This window comes from Malus domestica, chromosome 01 (genome assembly GCF_042453785.1).
Source record: "Malus domestica chromosome 01, GDT2T_hap1".
Taxonomy (NCBI): Eukaryota; Viridiplantae; Streptophyta; class Magnoliopsida; order Rosales; family Rosaceae; genus Malus; species Malus domestica.
This window is the reverse complement of record NC_091661.1, coordinates 16,297,830-16,319,728: the sequence shown is the minus strand read 5'-3', so window position 1 is coordinate 16,319,728 and position 21,899 is coordinate 16,297,830.

The window sequence follows — 21,899 nt, the reverse complement described above, 5'->3', positions numbered from 1 at the left end:
GTATAAGCTTTTGACATATGTTGGCGGGGATTAGCAGGTAAGTGCTCAACGAAATGGTCCAATAAAATTCCTTTAGTTAATATTACGAACTCATTATTTAAAAATCATAGCTCCACTACTGGTTATTTCACATACTAGCATGATGTTAGTGCATTGAAATTCAAAACCAGACAAGAATTTGTTTATCTCATCTTCTATTATTTTAAAGAGGGTAAAACGTGACTTGGTCCGATGAAGTGTGGGCAAAGAAAACATGTGTTTCTAAGTTGTTAGCAAATATAGATTGTTGACTCTATATGACTTCAATATGACTCACAATAATTAGGCGCTCATTGCGCTTAAAAACAGACGTTCGTGTGAGTATTCTTAGTAATTTTGGACTTATTTTTAGTTACGGTCCTTGGAATTTCATTTTGATTTCACTTTACTCATTGTAACTCAAAAGCCATTATTTTACTCTCTCAAACTTAAAATTTTTTCCAGTTTAACTTGTGAACTCTCTTCTCCCTGAAACTTATAGGTTGCCTCCTAAAGAACATGTGGGACTCAAGACCCAATCAAACTATGCCATATGTGCAATAAATTTGATTATAACCCTCCATTATGCGTTAATGACACACCCCGATCCTAGAATCAAGGCATGCTGGCCGTCACGTAAGTGTGACGTAACCAAAAGTGCGATGCGGAAGCAAAAGATAAAAGAAATACGAAGGAATAAAAACCAACTACTAGTGATAATATCCAACTAACATGCTAGAGTGAGTTTAAGTGTGAAACACACATATTCCGAGCATAAGTACTAAGTGCAGTCAAGTAGGACCATTACTAAATTACAACACCCGAAGGTGAGTCCTACATTTAAGTAGTCTGTCAAAACACCGTGGGAATGCTCGTGAGCCACCAACACTGCTAACTAGAACCTGGGGGGGCGCAAAACAAGATTGAGTGGGTCAGTAAAACAAAGCTTTTCGAAAATATTTCATTTAACAACACTTCTAACCCCTCACTGTAAAACATGTATACTTTCCTAGAAAAATAGTATTATATAACCATCTAACAGCAATTAACTCAAATCACAAGTCTTTAATACTTTTCAAGAAATATGCCATGCTATGCTTCGAACATAATAAGGATGCATCAATATAACAGGTAAAATAATGAATCAACCGGAGACCCTGCAACTGTCCTGTACGGTTAATTCTATAGCTCAATATCCAACCCAACCGGAGTCACCACTGTGACATGTACGGCACTACTCTGCACATAAATCAGAACTACCTGAAGTAGTCTGTACGACAAGAATGGTGTAAGAATACACTCTAGTGCTTCTCTAATCAACAGCTGTATAATAATCTAAAGTCACCTACAAGTCGGAACCACCTCTAATGGTTTGTACGACATGTCGGAACCACCTCTAATGGTCTGTACGACATGCACCTACTTGGATCCAAGATGAGCATGTGGTGCGGGGTGAATAATATAAGCACTAACACCAGAGGTGCAGGTTATGAGCTCTCAACACAATTTACATCATCAATAAATCACATGAACAACATAAAACTCACATGATACTTACCTATGCGTCCACAGCACCATTTCACATATATGCATCAAATACTAATTCATATATTTCATATAATATGTATGCATGGCATTTTAAAACATACTTTCATTTGAATTCAATTTCTGGGAAAAGTCAGTAGTATATAGGTATATACAGAAAATAACTGCCCACTCACTGGTAAGTCGAAGAGTCGTAACCCCCGTGACGCCCTTGAATGCGCTCGTCCTCGGGATAGGTATCACATATATGTGAAACAACTATAAAAACATTATTTTAAAGCACATGACCAACAATGCGTAATAACTTCTCATACGATGCTCAATTTGGGTATATGAATATACCACAATCACCTACTCGATGTCACGGACGTCGAGGTATTTTTAGAAAAAAATTTCAATGCCGCACGCGCCCCCACGCACGTCATCCCCTACCTCCAGTTGCCGGACTAGTTTCGCCAGCAACGGAAAAGTCGCCGGTTTCTGGGTTATTTTCAAATCGCCATACCTTACTCATTTCTTCACTATTTTCAACGCTCTTTATATCAAAATGAAGATCTCGACGAGATGAACAAATCCATACCTACCTCGACCCCTAACTCGCCGGGGATTCACCGGAAAAAGCCTCGAAAGTTCCGGCCAAATTTGAAAAGCTCCGTTCTCAGTCCTCCGACGTCCAAACTCTACCAAAGAAGCACCCCGAAGCTCGTGAGAACCTCCTTGAGCTTGCTATGTTCCTAAAATTCACAAAAACTTAAGGGTTTAAAAGTTCATGAATAGTGACCAATTCGGGGATTAGAAAAACTAGGGATCCTTACGTCCAATTCCTTCAATTCTTCTTCTCCGAGCTTCCTTAGAACCTCACTAAGCTTCCTATGAGCTTCAAATTCCCTAAAACAACCATATTTATGTCCACATGAACAGTACTCAAAATTAGGGGGTTCGGATTTCATGAGTTTTCAAAGGTTCTAAGTTCTAAAAATGGTACCAATAAACTCACAAGCTTGCAAGGATTCTAAAACTTACCTTTTCAGTCTCGATCTGTGAAGAAATGGGCAAGTTCCACCTTTGTCCGTACATGCACAGTGCACGGGAAGAAGAAACTGAGAGGGGAGAAAGAGAGGAAGTCCACGGGAGAGAGAAGGCAGGTTTGAGTGTGTGTGGTCCACATTAAACCCTAACCACACAAATTGTATACAACTTTTAATCCACTTAAAATTTTCCAAGAATTTAGGAGAGTATGCAATATTCAAATAACATGTCACACGTACCTTAGCAACCGTTAAGGGCAATTCTATCATTTCACATTCACGATAAATGAAATTTCGGGACGGGCAGTGACAGTTAACATTCAACAATCAGAGAATATTAAATTTAAAATAAATCGAAAAAATAAAAAAGAAATTGATTAGCCCCATGCACCATAATCAAACCCACATAAGAAAATAACATATCTAAGTCAATGTGGAGCGAATTTGGAGTTTAATAGAGATGACTTTCAAGTTTCAAAGAGCAAAATGAATCGAACTTGGACATTCAAAGAGCTAAATGACATCTTTTAAATTACAATAAATAAAATAAAATTAAAATTAAGTTCTAGATGGCGTAATTAAAAATAAACATTTTTTACTTGTTTTGAAAGAGTACTTGAATTCAATATCATAAGCGGTTGAATTTAAAAATATATAATATCTGTCCATCTTTCAAGAAAATAAATTAAAGGTCGGCAAAGATTGACCCAGACCAAAAAGGATATCCTCGAGAAAGGACTCGCGTAATTATCAATCAATGACATACATTTGGGTTACTGACGCAGGGGACCCATGATAGTGGTCATATGGCCAAATGCACAAATATTATCACCTAATTACAATTAAGACCTTAGGTTTCGGGCCATTTTCAAAATAAATTCTGACATTGTATTTTGAATTTGATAAATTTATCCTTATATATTCTTGATTGTCTGGTTCTTTGTTAAATTGGTAACTTAACAAGCATATGACTCTAAGAATTGATGTGAAAACAACATTATAGAGCTTCGGCGATCTCACTTCATATTTCAAAACTACAATCACTTACATAATTTGGTTGCAATAGTGTAAGTGTCGCTTCTAGATAACTGAGAATCATGGGCTACAACTAAGGGTGGGTTCGAAAAACCGAAAAAAAAAAAAATTGAACTGAACACCGAACCGAAATAAAAAAAAATCAAACCAAAATTGAAAAATCAAACCGAACCAAAAATTGGTTGGTTCGATTTGATTTCGGTGATTTGAAAACCGAAACAAACTGAACCGAACAATCCCTTACCCTAAAGAGATGCTTTTTTGAGTTTTGATTTTGGTTTCTATGCTCACAGATCTTTTCATTTTAGGTGATGATGAAATTACAAAAACGATGCAATTTTATGTTAAAAGATTTTTTCAATGGTTTTAATTTCTCAACATAGTTCATTGTTGATATTGTTTCTAATAAAATATATCACTCGTGTGTGTGAATCTTAATCAGTGTTTAAAATATCGGTATCGGTGGAAATATCGATAGACAAATTTATGGATATATCAATAGGCAAATTTGTGGAAATATCAATGGATATATCGTGTATCGATATTGATATCGACTACCTTCGATGAAAATGAGCGAAATCTGTTCAAAAACAAGGAAATTTAAAATTATTTTTTAGGGAATGTCATATGAAGCCACAACACACATATGAATCAAGAATTAATTATGATTAGATATTGTGTAAGCAATAAGTATGTGATATGTGAGAAGAAAAACTTCCCTAATTATAATGACAAGTAATAAAATAAAGCATTTCACTAGAAAGAATAAATTATACACAACATAATTGAAATTTTCATCATGAAAGCAGCACAAGTTTTATTGAAGTAAACTAATATCATAAAAAAAGAAATTAAAAAAATAAAGAATGCATAGGCTCATAGATATTTCCTACAAACTTTTTGCAAATTGCCTGCAAACACCGAATATTTCCTAAAAATATCAAGGATTAATTGCTTTCCGGAAATATTGTGGATATCCATGAAAATATAGAGCATATCCGGGATATTTCAAACATTAATTTATTTTATTGTTTTGGTTTACAATGTTTTCTCAGTACTCTTACCAGGTTTTATTTCTTAATATTTTTCTCATGGAATTAATAAAGTAAAAGCTTTAATAGATGCGGTAAATGATGAGCTAGTAAGAAAGTGCTACTATGGTGTTTGGAAATCTGCATGCGTTTCTAATTATATTTGGCTTTAAGATCAAGGGCATGGAGGTGATGTACCTGAACTCGGATGTCCCCTGGATTAACTTAGGGCTGACGATGCATATCCACACTATTGGCCATACAACATCTCATATTTCTTATGCTCAGTATTGTTTGCCTGCCTCAAGCCATTTTGCTCCACTTTAACCACTCAAAAAATTGAACCAAAGTGAAGTTAAACCGAATTGAAAAAAATCAAAAGAAAATCGAAACGAACTGAACCGTAATTTCAGTTTGGTTTCAATTTCGGCCAAGAACCAAACCAAACGCACCCCTAGCTACAAATATCACATCATCAATTTAATAATAAATTCTACAGTCTAATATCCTAGTTGATAGAATATTAAGTTTTTACTCAGGCATTTTGGATCCAAAACTACCCCTCCCCTAATTTATTATAATAGTTTCGAAGTCTTCCATCTCCCCCTCCCCCTAATAATAGTAAATTAAAAAAAAAAAAATGAATAAAAAATAAAAAATACAAGGCATAAATTGATAAGGTTTCAAGACCTCATGGTCATATGTGAGAAAATTTGAAGATGTGATTTATTTAAAAATTACCTAATGATATTTTTTTGTACTTGTAAGTTAGAGATCTCATGTTTGACTTCCTTGAAAAATGAGTTCAATATTATGACACATCATGAAGCTAGTAAGGATTACAAGCGTAAATCCTTGATGAATAAAATGAAAAGTCCAAAAGCTTCATTGAGCCATTTTGCTGAGCACCTACGTGCTAATCCCGCCAACATATGCCAAAAGCTTATGCCAACATATGCCGACAATGATTATAAATTCATTGAATCCAATGATTAAGATCTAATTTGATTAAATCCAACAGTAAAAAAAATATCTAACGGTCTAAATTTAAATACAACGGTTAAAGTAATTAAAAAATATATATTTTATATGTTTCATATTCTTTCGTAGTGATCACAAGTTTCATAGTGTTAGTTTAGTGATTTTTCAATATTTATCGAAATTTATATATTTTTGGGTTAAAATGTTCATAAAATTAAATTAGTATAGTCTAAATAATTTTTTTTAAGTTGCTTAAGAAAAAACAAATTATAATAAATTCATTCTTTAATAATCTCGGGTTATAAATTTAACCCAGAAGGGTTGAAGCAGAAAAACTGTTTTTGGGTTAAAAATTTTAGATTTTAATTTAAGAGTTGAAGATAGTCTCAGTGTAGCCATCGTTTGTTAAAAAATATATATATTAGCTATCTAAATCACTCACCCGTTAAATAAAAGGAAAACTAATGAAAATGGCTTGAAAACTTTGAGTTTTAATGATAAGGACAAAATAAAAGGTAAAGTGAATAGTATCAGGATTGACTTTTTAGTGTAAAAATGTGGTTTTTCGTTAAAGTGAACAGTACCGGGTGCTTTTCGTTAAAGTTCCCTTAAATAAAATATTTGTCGTATAACAAAGAATTAAAAAAAACAAAACTTTGTTGTATAACAAATACAAATTTTTTTATCTTGTATTTATGTTGGAGCTTGTGGCTCTGATGTTTGAAAGTAACCTCACAGAGTCACAACTAATGCTAGTTCACCTACATAAAAAAGAATTTCGTTTATTTCTTCTCCTTTTTTTTTTTTTTTTTTTTTTCTTTTAGCATTGTAAGAAAGAACAAAACGCATACCCTCTGAAATCTTTTGCAAGGAAAAAAGCAAGAAATAAAAATTTTATAATTAGACTTTGCAATATCGTGTGCAATATAAGACAAATATGAATAACACCATTCTTAAATCTTTCAGTATAAGTTTGGGCGCAGGATTTTTAAGTTTTTAAGGATTGACGCCTGGTCAATAAGAAATAGATCACAAAATGTAGGACTGTAGGAGGGCCAGACTAGAAACGCATCATATATGCTAGGCCTGGCAAACGGGTTGTGTTCGTGTCGTTTTCGTATAACACCTGTTATCTTAACGGATCGTGTCATGTCACACCTGTTATCTTAACGGGTCCTTAATAGGTCAGGTCACTTTACCCAACGGGTAAAGTGACTCGACCTGTTATGACCCGTTAAGATTTTTTTTTTTTCTTAAATTTGCACATATCACACATTGTCACATAAATATTACTTCAAAACATTAAAACACATTTGTCGTTTAAGTACTACATCTACACTCTAAAATAAGAGCCTCATAAAAAATACATTCATACACTACTAATTTATTACAAATATTAAATGTGCAAGGATATGCAAAATGAAAGCGTTTTTGTTTTCAAGGTTATGAAGCCTTTCTCAAAAGTTTAAACCTTGCCAATGGAACTCAAAGCTTAATGAAAGTGACCCACTAGTGTGTTTATTCGTACTTTCATTAAGTATAACATAAGATTTTGTGGTATCCACTAGTGTAAATATTTTTAATTGAAGATTGAATTCATTCATTGTATTCATATAGGGTCAAGGAGTGTAGCTGTAAAAAATCATCAAAATCGGAGATAAAATAACCGTTAAATCGTGATTTTTCGTTTATAACCATCGAAAAGTTTTGTCTCGTTACTTGATCTCTAAATGTTTGTTTTTTGCAATTTTTGGCATATGCAATCTCGAAGTATATACAAACATGTTTAACGGTTGGATCGTTAAAACTAGTTTCGTAGAATGCGCATCCCATCAAAATAATAGATTCACTAACACTTAAAAGTTTATTCACACTTTCATCAAGTATAACATAAAATTTTGTGGTATCCACTAGTGTAAATATTTTAAATTGAAGATTGAATTCATTCATTTTATTTATATAGGGTCAAGGAGTGTAGCTGTAAAACATCATCAAAATCGGAGTTAAAATAATCATTAAATCGTGATTTTTCGTTTATAACCGTCGAAAAGTTTTGTCCCGTTACTTGATCTCTGAATGTTTGTTTTTTGCAATTTTTGGCATATGCGATCTCGAAGCATATACAAACAAGTTTGACGGTTGGATAGTTGAAACTAGTTTCGCAAAATGCGTATCTCATCAAAACAATATATTCACTAACACTTGAGAGTTTATTAATATTTTCATTAAGTATAACATAAGATTTTATGGTATCTACTAGTGTAAATATTTTAAATTGAAAATCGAATTCATTCATTGTATTCATATAGGGTCAAGGAGTGTAGCTGTAAAAAATTATCAAAATCGGAGTTAAAATAACCGTTAAATCGTGATTTTTCGTTTATAACCGTCGAAAAGTTTTGTCTCATTACTTGATCTCTGAATGTTTGTTTTTTGCAATTTTTGGCGTATGCAATTTTGAAGTATATACAAACATGTTTGACGGTTGGATCGTTGAAACTAGTTTCGTAGAATGCGTATTCCATCAAAACAATAGATTCACTAACACTTAAGAGTTTATCCATACTTTCATCAAGTATAACATAAGATTTTGTGGTATCCACTAGTGTAAATATTTTAAATTGAAGATCGAATTCATTCATTGTATTCATATAGGGTCAAGGAGTGTAGATGTAAAAAATCATCAAAATCGGAGTTAAAATAACCGTTAAATCGTGATTTTTCGTTTATAACCGTCGAAAAGTTTTATCCCGTTACTTGATCTCTGAATGTTTGTTTTTTGCAATTTTTTGCGTATGCGATCTCGAAGCATATACAAACAAGTTTGACGGTTGGATCGTTGAAACTAGGGCTGGGCATGGGCCGGGCCGGGCCCATTTTTGAAGGGACTGGACCGGACCCAGAATTAAAAGAGACGGAGCGGGCCGAGCCGGGCATTACAATTCTGAAAATAGGAACCGGACCTTACCCGGCCCAGTTGAAACGGACCGATTCGGTCCGGGTACATGGCTCCTTTTTTTTTCTTGTTTAAAAATGTTTGCTGCACACAGATTGCAGTTTGAAAAAACTGCACAGATTGCAGTTTTTACACAGAACTGATTTCACATATTGCAGTTTGAAAAAACTGCACAAATTCCACAAATTTCACAAATTTCACAGATTCCACAAATTTCACAGATTCCACAAATTGCAGTTTTTTACTGCACAGATTGCAGTTTGAAAAAATTGCACAAATTGCAGTTTGCATTTTGCAGTGCACAGATTGCACAGATTGAAAAAAAAAACGTTCCCCTAACTGACAACCATGACCCCTAGCATTCCTCCAGAACATGCTGTTCTACCCTAACACACATAATTATCAAAGAAACAGTTTCAGAAATCTACCCGCCAACCCACTCTTTTCTCCTCATCATCAATTTAATCCACAAAATCGCCAAATCTCTTATAATTAAACAAGTATTTATCTTTTCTTATTCCTGTTCTATAAAATTCACACTCATACACATACAAAAGCAGGAACAATTCAAAAAACCCGGAAATATAGAAAAATTACAAGAAATTCATAGCCACAACTTGAACATGGAAATATATATAAGGCATTTCTATAGAGATACTAATATATACACACACATATATACATGCAATTGCCGATCTGTAAAATTCATATAACCTACAGGTATATAAATATAACCAACTCACCAAATAAAAAATACATTGATCGTAGGTGAGCACAAAACAAATTCACCAAGTGCTTACATATAATAATGAAAGAAGAAATGACAAGCTACAATGATAAAGGACTTGAGTCCTCATATGTGCATCAAAGAACACCAAACTGACCTGGAGGGGAAGGGTGATCAAACCGCCTCAACAAACTCCAGCAAAGAAACACTTAAGAAATGCCCTGCATTCAGGTAAAAACGTGTCATTCCCAAGTCAATCTAAGCAAATACCAACAAAAAGTACAATGAAATTATGAACTAACCAAAGTCCCCGCTAGAAAAGCCGTTGGATTTCTCACTCCAAGCGAAAATCGTTCAACTGAAAACCAAAATGCACTGAAATGTCACTATCTAATACCAGAATTCAAGCTTAATGGATTTGCTATAATCTTTTTATACAACACTACCTCAATATTTATGGGACTACGTCAACTCATTATTAAAAATTTGAATCATTCATAACTTTGCACATTTTAAACATAATAAAAAGGATCTAAATCAATGAAACGAATTTGAAGGGGTTTGTTTGTACAAGAGAAGAAACTAGCTCTTTCACTCCGTACTGTACAAGAGAGCCGAGAGACTTTTTTTTATTGCACTGAAATTGAATTGCAAAGCCAATTATTACGGATTCACACAATATCTATAACCTCATTTCATCAATCACAGGAGAAAATTCACAAAACATTGAGCAGCACAGGGAAGAGTTCAAATATCTATAATATCGTAAGCATTTCCTCTCTTTCTGAAAAAAAATCAAAAGAGGAATATTTTTTATAGCTCAATCATCGATCTACAAATTCTAACTTAAAACCCCAAAAAATCCCTACACCAGAAATTCACATTAATAGTAAAACCTAATTCACAATTACGTAAATTTTAGAGGGATGATGGTTGGTACTTGCCTTGGTACTGGTAGTAGCAATGTCCTCGACGGTGGTGATGGGGTGATGATGGTGGTTGCGACGGCAGAGGTGGTGATGGGGGGTGATGATGTTGGTCGCGACTCGCGACAGCGCTGTGAGAGTGGTGAGGTGAGCACTGTGAGTCGGAGTCGAGGGAAGGGATAGGGAGAGGGATTCGAGGGAGAGGGATAGGGAGAGGGACTCAGGGAGAGGGAGTCGAGGGAGAGTCTGAGAATCCGAGAGATTGAGGTTTGATGATGCTTCTGGAACTCGGGACTCGGGGAAGGTTGGCTAGGGTTGAAAGTTGAAAACTTGAATTGACGGTTGAGATTGGATGGAGAGATGATATTAAATCTCGTCCGTCCAATCTAACACAAACGGGCCGGTCCAGGTACCCGCGGATCTTATAATTTTGGAACCGGCCCGCCCTGCCCCGATCTATTTTTACAAAACTAAGAACCGGCCCGTACTCGTATTACCCGCCCCTACCCGCGGGTCCAGGATTCGTTTGCCCAGCCCTAGTTGAAACTAGTTTCGAAAAATTCGTATCTCATCAAAACAATAGATTCACTAACACTTGAGAGTTTATTAATATTTTCATTAAGTATAACATAAGATTTTGTGGTATCCACTAGTGTAAATATTTTAAATTGAAGATCGAATTCATTCATTGTATTCATATAGGGTCAAGGAGTGTAGCTGTAAAAAATTATCAAAATTGGAGTTAAAATAATCGTTATATCGTGATTTTTCGTTTGTAACCGTCGAAAAGCTTTGTCTCGTTACTTGATCTTTGAATGTTTGTTTTTTGCAATTTTTTGCGTATGCGATCTCGAAGTATATACAAACATGTTTGACGATTGGATCCTTGAAACTAGTTTCGTAGAATGCGTATCCCATCACAATAATAGATTCACTAACATTTAAGAGTTTATTCATACTTTCATCAAGTATAACATAAGATTTTGTGGTATCCCCTAGTGTAAATATTTTAAATTGAAGATCGAATTTATTCATTGTATTCATATAGGGTCAATGAGTGTAGCTGTAAAAAATCATCAAAATCGGAGTTCAAATAACCGTTAAATCGTGATTTTTCGTTTATAACCGTTGAAAAGTGTTGTCTCGTTACTTTATATGTGAATGTTTGTTTTTTGTAATTTTTTGCTGATGCGATCTCGAAGCATATACAAACAAGTTTGACGGTTGGATCGGTGAAATTAGTTTCGTATAATTCGTATCCCATGAAGTTCAATGGTGTGTGTGTGTGTGTATATATATATATATTTATTTATTAAGTAGATTTAAATCTATTTATTTTGTATGTATAATTATTATAGTACATATAATTATTATAATTATTATAGTTAATTTAATATATATATATATAATTATTATAGTTTTTAGGGGTATAAAATTGTTAAATTAATATATATAATTATTATAGTATTTTTTTAGGGTTATAAAATTATTAAATTAATATTCTGCTTATCGTGTATCGTGTTACCCACGTGTATACTCGAACCAACTCGTTATCTTAACAGGTGCTTATCAGGTTACCCGATAACGACCCGTTTCGTTATCGTGTCAACCCGAACACCTGTTAATTTCGTGTCGTGTCGGGTTATCGGGTCGTGTCAGGAATTGCCAGGCCTAATATATGCTTACAAAAACATGAGAGAGGATTGTACAAATTCTTACTTAAAGTGTATCATTTGCAAATCTCTTGTACATATATTTGTACTGATCATGTAATGTATTTCTAATCTCTCATATCTAAAATTTTGTAATGTATTTATTCTTCACTTGACCTAAATTCTTAATTTCTTAGGATTTGGAAATTACTCATCTGAATAAAGCTCATCTACCGCAGTGGATGCCCGTGATAAATTACAATCTACCACTGACATCGTGCCCGTTAGTATTCTAGATGTAATAAAAAGTCTCTGTTTTTACCATGGACTATGCCCATTGTCAAATACAAAGTAACCACGGATTGTGCCCATGGTAGATTGGGATCTTATACCACGTGTTATGGCCATTGTGGATTACAAATTGATCACAACTATTGGCCATCATAAACAAATAAATATATATAAAGATATTTATTTACAACATTGCATATTTACTTTATAAAAATTCACATATTCAAATATTACACTAAAAGCTAACAACAAAATGAGTAGTTATATTAAGAATACCAAATCATTTAGTTATGCTACAGTTGTGTACCAAAACATGTAGACTTTGTTTCACTCTAAAACAAACTCAAGTCTTAGTTCCAACCTTGCTCCTCCACTGATACTCATCTTCTCTGCAATCCTTTCTTCAAGAAAACACACATCTCCAGCAAGCCAATCACAATTCAAATTTACAGGTGCCTAAACGTAGTAGTTGATATTTGAGTTATAAACCTCATGCATTAGAACCACCAACCACCTATGAGACAAACAAGGAGAAATATAAAGCTTAGAAATCAAAACTCATCACTTAAAGACATCATATACAAAACAATTCAAATTCACAACGTCAATTAGACAAAAGGCAAGTAATCATAACCCAAGTGAGTACACGGTGCCTGTCAAAAAGCACCTAAGAGACCTCATGTATAAGTATCAAAGCATATGAAGATCAATGTGCATGTCTTCCTCTATGTGTGTGTGAGAGAGAGCAAGAGAGGAGAGAGGAGAGTTTTTCACGGGGCTAACATTAAAGTAATTAAGTAGTGGCCATTTAACACACTATGTTCTTAGAGGTCAAGACAACGGTTCACCAAAACTTGCAATCAAAATTTTCAGTTCTCGGCACCGGTTGAAGGACTGTGAACCTTCAGTGTGTATTGCAGAGCGAACCCCACTCTTCAATTAATTTAGCATAGTTGTAACTGTTGGAACTTGTGGGGGACTCCCAGTCCCACATCGCCCAAAACCTTTTTGAAAGTCACCTTTATAAGTGAGTTCACTCACTTATAGTTTGAAAAGAATTGGGCCAAAGCCATGGACCTTGGGCCTTAGACTTGGAGGGTTTGGGTGTATATATTAAATGTCAAAGATGCGCCTTGGAGGATTTTTGCAATCAGTTTTTTCCGAAAGGATAAAACTGATCATGTGAACAATTACAACCGTTCTTAAAGACAAACATGAACGGCTTTAACTGCTCCATTACACCATTATATATATGGTCGTCAGATCAAAAACCAATACAACAATTCCATCGCTTCCTTTTCATACTTCACAGAGAAACACCGCAACCAATTCGCCAAGAATCCAAGTTCGAGTGCAAGAACTTGGGTTAGATAGTTGTATCCTGCAAGATAGACGTCCATTGAACTGTTGCACTGGTATAGGGACGAATTTCTGTCTTAGGAGATTGCTTCTGCAAGCCTCTATCTTTAAAGAACAAGTCAGTGATTTGTGATTTTATATGCAATTTCATTAAGTATTTATATTTTGATATATTGTATCTGTTGTTGAATTTTTCATTAGAAATAAACTGTGCAAATTGTTATATATTATATACTTGACATTTGATTGGTTCTAACAATCTAAGACAGAAATTTTGACTCCAAAGATCAATCAAATGTTGGTGTCGTCAAGCAACACGTTAAGAAACTTGAGAAATTAAAGGGAGTTGATTTCAAACGTTGGCAACAGAAGATATTGTTCTATTTAACAACTCTGAACTTTAGTCATGTCATTATTTCTGAGGCCCCTAAAGCACCAGAAGAGGGAGATATTCCTTCTGAAATTTGGTAGGCTATAGAAGCTTGGACTCACAGTGAATTTCTATGCAGGAACTACATTCTGAATGCTTTAGATGACTCTATGTATGATGTTTATTCATCATATAAGACAACAAAAGTATTGTGGGAGTCTTTGGACAAGATAAGTCTGAAGTGGCTAGTTCCAAGAAGTTTGTGATTGGAAAATTTCTGAATTACAAGATGAGTGACACCAAGTCTATTGTCAAGCAAGTTGAAGAACTCCAAGTGATTGTTCATGAGTTAGATGAGTAAAATCTTGGTCTGAAACAAGGTTTTGTGGTCGGCTCTATTATAGAGAAATTGCCTTCGAATTGGAAGGACTTTAAGATTTATCTGAAGCATCTAACCGAAGACATGAGCATAGATCAATTGATTCTCAAACTGCATGTGGAAGAGGATCATCACAAAAATGAGAAGTATGATGTCTTATCGCTAGAGGCAAAAGCCAATGTTGTGGAAGGAGGAGACTCACACAAGGCAAGGCACCATCAGAAAAACAAAGGCAATGACGTTGCAAAGAAAGCATTGACTGCTGTGATAGGGAAAACCTTTAAGAAATCAAAGGAGGTTGCTGGGTTTGTGGAAAGACAAGTCATAGGGCAAAGGATTGCCGCCACAAGAATGATTAGAATACTGAGAATTCTAATCAAGCAAACATTGCAGAAAACAGGTTTGTTGCCGTTGTATCTGAAGTCAATTTAATGACTAATTCCAGTGACTGGTGGGTTGATACGGGAGCAACAAGGCATTTTTATGCTGATCGAAATTTATTTGTTTCTTACCAATCAGTTGATGGTGGAGAAAATCTGTACATGGGAAACGCAATTGCATCTGCCGTTGCAGGGAAGGGAAAAGTGACACTCAAACTCACTTCTGGAAAAGAGCTTTCACTCACCAATGTTCTGCATGTTCCTGATATTCATAATAATCTGATTTCTGGATTGCTTCTGAGTAACAAGGGTTTCAAAAAAAAACTGTGGATTGTATATTTATTGGTCACGCCAATAATAGTTCGGCATATAGATTTTTGGTTCACAAATCTGAAATTGCAGACATTCATGTAAACACAATATTTGAATCTGCCGAAGCTAAGTTCTTTGAGGAAAATTTTCCTTATAAAGATAGGTCATATGTTTTGAACAAAAGAGCACATGATGATACTACAAGAAATGATGACAATAATCATGCTTCAACTTCTAGAGTTCAAAGCCAAGATTTGGAACCACGGAAGAGTAAAAGAGCAAAAATTGCAAAGGATTTTGGTCCTAATTTCCTCACTTTTGTAACCGAAGAAGAGCCTCAAACTTATAAGGCTGCATTAGAATCATCTGAAGCACCTTATTGGAAATAAGCTATTCAAAGTGAAATGGAATCCATCATGCAAAATAATACATGGGAATTGGTTAATTTGCCTCCTGGAAATAAACCAATAGGACATAAATGGATTTTTAAGAGGAAATTAAGACCGGATGGTACCATAGACAAGTATAAAGCTCGTCTAGTTGCCAAAGGGTATCATAAAAAAGAAGGCCTTGACTATTTTGACACTTATTCACCCGTAGCTAGAATAACATCTATAAGGTTATTAATAGCTATAGCTTCTGCGTACAATCTCGATATACATCAAATGGATGTCAAGACTGCATTTCTAAATGGTGAATTAGATGAAGAAATATATATGGAACAACCTGAAAGTTTCATTGTCAAAGGTCAAGAAAAGAAAGTTTGCAAATTGATTAGGTCATTATATGGACTTAAACAAGCTCCTAAGCAATGACATGAAAAATTCGATCATAATATGATTACGAATGGATTTGTAATCAATGAAAGTGATAAATGCATTTATGTTAAGCAAACAAAAAATGCTTATGTTATTGTATGTCTATATGTTGATGACATGCTTATAATGGGAACAAACAAAGATGTGATTAACTCCACAAAGAAAATACTAAATTCTAGATATTAAAGATATGGGAATAGCTTATGTGATTCTTGGAGTTCGAATTCTAAGGAATTCAGATGGATATGTCCTAACTCACTCACATTATGTTGAAAAAGTTCTTAAAAGGTTTGGACATTATGATTGTAAACTTGCAGTAACCCATAAACTTACTAAAAATTGTGCAAGACCTGATCTTGCTTATTCAATAAGCCGACTAAGTAGGTATTCAAGTAATCCTGGAAGAGATCATTGGAATACTTTAATAAGGGTATTAAGATACTTAAAGCATACAATGAACCATGGTTTACATTACACTCAATATCCCCCAGTATTAGAAGGATATAGTGATGCAAATTGGATTTCAGGGAGCACAGACAGTAAATCCACAAGTGGATATGTATTTACACTTGGTGGAGCAGTTGTGTCATGGAAATCGTCTAAGCAAACGTGTATAGCACGTTTGACAATGGAATCAGAGTTTATAGCCTTAGATACAACTGCTGATGAAGCTGAATGGCTTAAACATTTTCTGTAAGATATTCCATTATGGCCCAAGCCTGTGACTACAATATGTATACATTGTGACAGCATGGCTGCACAAGGTCGAGCTAAAAACGTTGAATATAATGGGAAGTCAAGACATATAAGATGACGACATAGAACCATTAGATAGTTACTCAAGAATGGAACTATATCCATTGACTATATTAAATCTAAGGAGAAATTGATGATCATTTGACAAAAGACCTATCCAAGGATCAAGTGGCATTTACATCGAGGGGAATGAGTTTAAAGCCAACTCAATGAGTTATAACTTGACAAAAACCTAACCTAACTAATTGGAGATCCCATGTTCTAGGTTTAATAGGCAAACTAGTTGAGGAAAACTCAAAGTAAGAAACACACAATCCTTACTCATTCCTATGATGAAAAATAGTGTGTTGCTTGTAAGACGAAGAGGGTTAATCATTATTCTTAATAATGCTAATATCTTATGGTTAAGATGAATAGAACATGATATTCTTTATTAGCATTACCTATATGAGATTTGTTTGTACCATACTTGACCAATCCTGAAACTATTGAGCACCAGTCAACGTTATACCGTCAAGGATCCATAAGAGTTTCCCTCAAACCAGGAGGCCAATCACAGCGCAACACATGTCGACATCAGAGGCCAATCATAGTGCAACATGTGTCAACATCAGAGGCCAATCACAGCACGATACGTGTCAAAGTCAGAACAAAGCTAGGGACTCTCTTCTATAAAAGGAGATCATTCTCTCACAATATTGCCTAATGTCATTTGTACTAAATCATTCACTAGAACTCACTAAAGGAGAGCTTGAACCTTTGTACTTGTGTAAACCTTTCACAATTAATGAGAACTCCTCTACTCCGTGGAGGTAGCCAATCTGGGTGAACCACGTACATCTTGTGTTTGCTTCCCTGTTTCTGTTCATTTACATACCTATCCATACTAGTGACCGGAGCAATCTAGCGAAGGTCACAAACTTGACATTTTCTGTTGAACCAAAGTCCTCACTAATTTTGTGCATCAACATTTGGCGCTGTTTGTAGGAAACACACATATTCCTACTCTCTTAAGCTTTGTCAAGCTGGTTTCCACCATTCGTACACTCTCTTTTGACCAAGCATCCCTCTCCAACATGGGGAGTGAAGGAAACCATAACACATAGAACGACACCCCATCGCACCTAGTGTGAGGCTGCGAAAGAATGAACGAAAGAAGCTCGCTTTTCAAGCTAAAGTCGATGAGCTAGAGGCTAAGAAATACAAGATAGAAATAAAGAATGAGATCCTTTAGGAACAATATGAGAAGCTTTTCGAGAGGCTCCACAAAACTAGGCGTACTCAAACACAGGAGCTTGTTGCCCCTGTGTAAATCAACCATCATCAGGGTCCCCTCTCAACACGGAGGGTCACCTTCCTTCGACATGGGTATCTCTGATGAGGAGCGAGCTAATCATCAAAACATTGATCAACATAAGACTTTTCTCAACCCAGCTGCTTCGACCCGAAACAGGAGAAGTGGAGGAAGACATCTCCTTACAGAAGGGTTGGAAGAATCGAAAGCCGTTTATCATGACTGCCGAGACTTCTTAAAGCAACGTCAAGAGAATCCCCTCCATATAAGCTCGAAGATCAATGACCCAAGCGTTTCTGAAAGGCTCAGTCCCCTCCCACGATCCAGGCTAGCTGCCAATCTAGGGAAGGAACGACAGGTCCCTGAGGAGCATGAAGTTACATAGGACTAGGAGGTATTCCGACAAACTCGCCCTAGAAGTCAGTACGGCGAGTCCAATGAAAAATCACACGTTCTTGCTCAAACTTTCCTACTTCCAAGAGGCGATGGAGACTTACGAAAGAAAATTCCAGTGGTACATGACCCCACTCAGGACCCCCTTGTCCTACAACTCCTTGAGGAAGTAAACAAGTTGAAGGCCTAACGTCAGGCCGAGATACCTGACTTGAACCAACCCAGGCCTGGCCCTCTCATAAGGAGGATCCTCGACACCCTCATTCAAGCGAAGACAAAACAAAAGCTTGGTTTACAACTCTATACTGGAAGGGAATACCCAATTGAACACCTTAACCTCTTTGAGTCCACTATGGCATATCGGATGCACACCGACGAAAAGCGATGTCTTCTCTTCCCTTTTGCCCTCTCTGGCGGAGCTCTAAACTGGTATTGTTGTCTTCCACCTGAAACAGTAGACTCATTTGAGGAACTGAGGAAACTGTTTATCTATCAACACATCTTCCAGACTGATCGCTTGCATTCTGCAGATGACTTGTACACTATTCGCCAGAAGCTGGATGAGTCATTAGGAGAGTATGCCAGTCGCTTCAACCATGAGTATTCTCGCTGTGCTAAGACAGATGACAAGACCACCCTCAAGGCCTTCACGGCAAGCCTACATGACTATTTCTTCAAGTACATGATCAATGCCAACACTTCGAAGACTTACTCTGAGATGATGGCATATGCTTACAACCACGCCTCCGCCGAAGCAAGGACATATCAAGGGAAATCCCCTACAGCCACCCCTTATCAGCAAGTAGGGAGTGGAAGCCAGATCCAACCAAATGAGAAGACCTCAACCTTCCAAACGGCAGCGGTGCCTCTCCCTGCCTTACTTAATACTTTGCCAAGTCAACAGACATATCAATCTTAGGGCAAAAGGAAATATTTCCATCCTCACTAGTCTCATTTTAGTAAAATGAGTAATGGACACTACCGCAATAACCAAGGGTATCGCCACGATAATCCCCGCCCCCAAGCAGTCGACACAGTGGGTCAAGCACGTGTCAAGACAAGCCCTACCCTTACACACATTTGAACGCCACATGCATGGCCATTTACCCCAGTATAGCACACCTGATACCAAAGCCATCTGAGGCAGCCGAATTACAAACCCACGAGGAACACGAGCATGTTTTGCTGCTACCATAAGCATAACGGCTATGACGACGAGAAGTGTATCACCCTTCATGACCATATTGAAGCTTTGGCACGTGAAGGAAAAATTGATCAATTCCTCATTCACCCTCCAAGGGATAACCGTAACCAACGCCAAGCGAATGTGATATATTCCATAACTGGCGGCACACCCATATCTAAATCTTCCAACAAGGCCATGAAAAATAGTGAACGAACTTTGAGGTCTGACCACCAAGTGTTTCAAGTGGAAGACATCAGGGGAGGCAAGTATCAAAAGCCTAAATGGGATCCAATATGTTTCTACCCTGAGGAAGAAAGAGGTATCATCTACCCTCACAACGACCCACTGATCGTGGAAGCTCACATAGCCAACTTTGAAGTACGACGAATCCTGGTAGACACGGGGGCTTCGGTCAATATGATGTTTGCTGAAGCTTTCAGAGCACTTAATGTAGCTGAACACTTGCTCGATCACTCGTTTTCTCCTCTTATAAGCCTCTCTGGTGATATCGTGCAACCTTTAGGGAGCATACACTTACCTTTCACCATTGGTACAAGCCTTTACACAGCTACCATTACCACTAACTTCCTGGTGGTTGATTGCCTAATGGCATACAATGTCATCCTTGGACGCACATGCATCAATGATCTCAAGGCTATGGTATCCACACATATGTTATTGATGAAATTTCCAACCCTTTATGGCAATGGTTACATCAAAGGAGATCAACTTAGTGCACGGTCATGTTACAATACTTCAGTAAAGCAACAGCACCTGCCCGTGCCCAAGGAAACTTTTTCTATACATGACCAAGTCATAAAGACCAGCCCGGACGAAGCTAACTTGGATCTTCACGGTGACCTCAATCAACCTGACGATCCTCAAGATGACTCTTTCACCCAGAAAGCACAACCCACTGAAGAGTTGGAGAATGTCTCTATCTCAAAAGATTATCCGGATCGCATGGTGAAGATTGGCACCACCTTGTCACCACCCATTCTGTTAGTATTGATCTTTTTTTTTTTTTTGCAAGAGAACACTGAGGTCTTCGCCTGGTCATACGAGGACATGCTAGACATCTCTCCCAATATCATCTGTCATCGCTTGAGTATTGACCCCAAGACCTAGCCGGTGAGACATAAGCGAAGATCTTATGATGCTGAACGATACGAAGCAATAAAGGCAGAAATTGAAAAACTCAAAGGCATAGGCTTCGTCCGCGAAGTCAATTACCCAACATGGGTAGCAAATGTGGTCCTTGTTAAGAAAAATCCAACCAAAGAAAGTTTCCTGCTCCAAAAGGTCTTGTGGAGAATGTGTGTCGACTACACCGACCTAAACAAAGGATGCCCAAAGGATAGCTTTCCTCTTCCTCTCATTGACAGACTTATAGACTCTACTGCAGGGTGTGAACTCCTTAGCTTCATGGATGCTTACTCAGGATACAACCAAATCCTCATGAACCCTCCGGACCAAGAACACACAGCCTTCATTACTGACAGGGGACTATATTGCTATAAAGTCATGCCCTTCTGCCTAAAGAATGCAGGAGCAACTTATCAGAGACTAGTCAATTTAATGTTCGCCAAACAGATTGGGAAGAGCATGGAAGTTTAAATTGATGATATGCTAGTCAAGAGCAAACATGCTGACCAACACATCACCAACCTATCTGAAACTTTCACCATTTTGAAGAGGTATCAAATGAGGTTGAACCCCAACAAATGTGCCTTCGGCGTAGGCTCTGGCAAATTCTTAGCTAACGAGGCATTAAAGCTAATCCCGAGAAGATCAAAGCAATCCTCGACATGAAGGAACCGGTAATTTCAAAAGACATCGAGAGCCTTATTGGCAAGGTGGCAGCCTTAACCAGGTTCATCTCTAAGGCCACAGACAGATGTGCTCTTTTCTTCAAAGCACATAAGGGAAGTAAGAAGTACATTACATGGACTGATGAATGTGCCGAGGCATTCAAGAACCTCAAGGACTACATGAGTAAAGCCCCTCTGCTATCTAAACCTGAGGTTGGTGACACTTTCATTATTTATCTATTGGTATCGACTTCAGCAGTAAGTTCCGTTCTCATTCGAAATGATGGTAATGTCGAACGGCCTGTCTACTATGCTAGTAAGGCCTTACAAGATGCGGAGACACGATACTCCAACATTGAGAAATTAGCTCTAGCATTGGTCATGTCTGCTCGAAAACTTCGCCCTTACTTCTAAGCACACTCCATTATCTTGCTTCCCAATCATCCTCTTCGACAGATACTCCAAAGTCTTGACACTTCGGGGTGAATGATCAAATGGGCGATAGTATTGGGTGAGTTTGACATCTCCTACCAACCAAAGCCAGCTGAGAAGGGCCAAGCAGTGGCAAACTTCATCGTCGACTTCACATATCCTGTTGATATTGCTTCTACGCCTAAAACAGTGGCTTCATTACCCTCGGAAGCTTAGAAA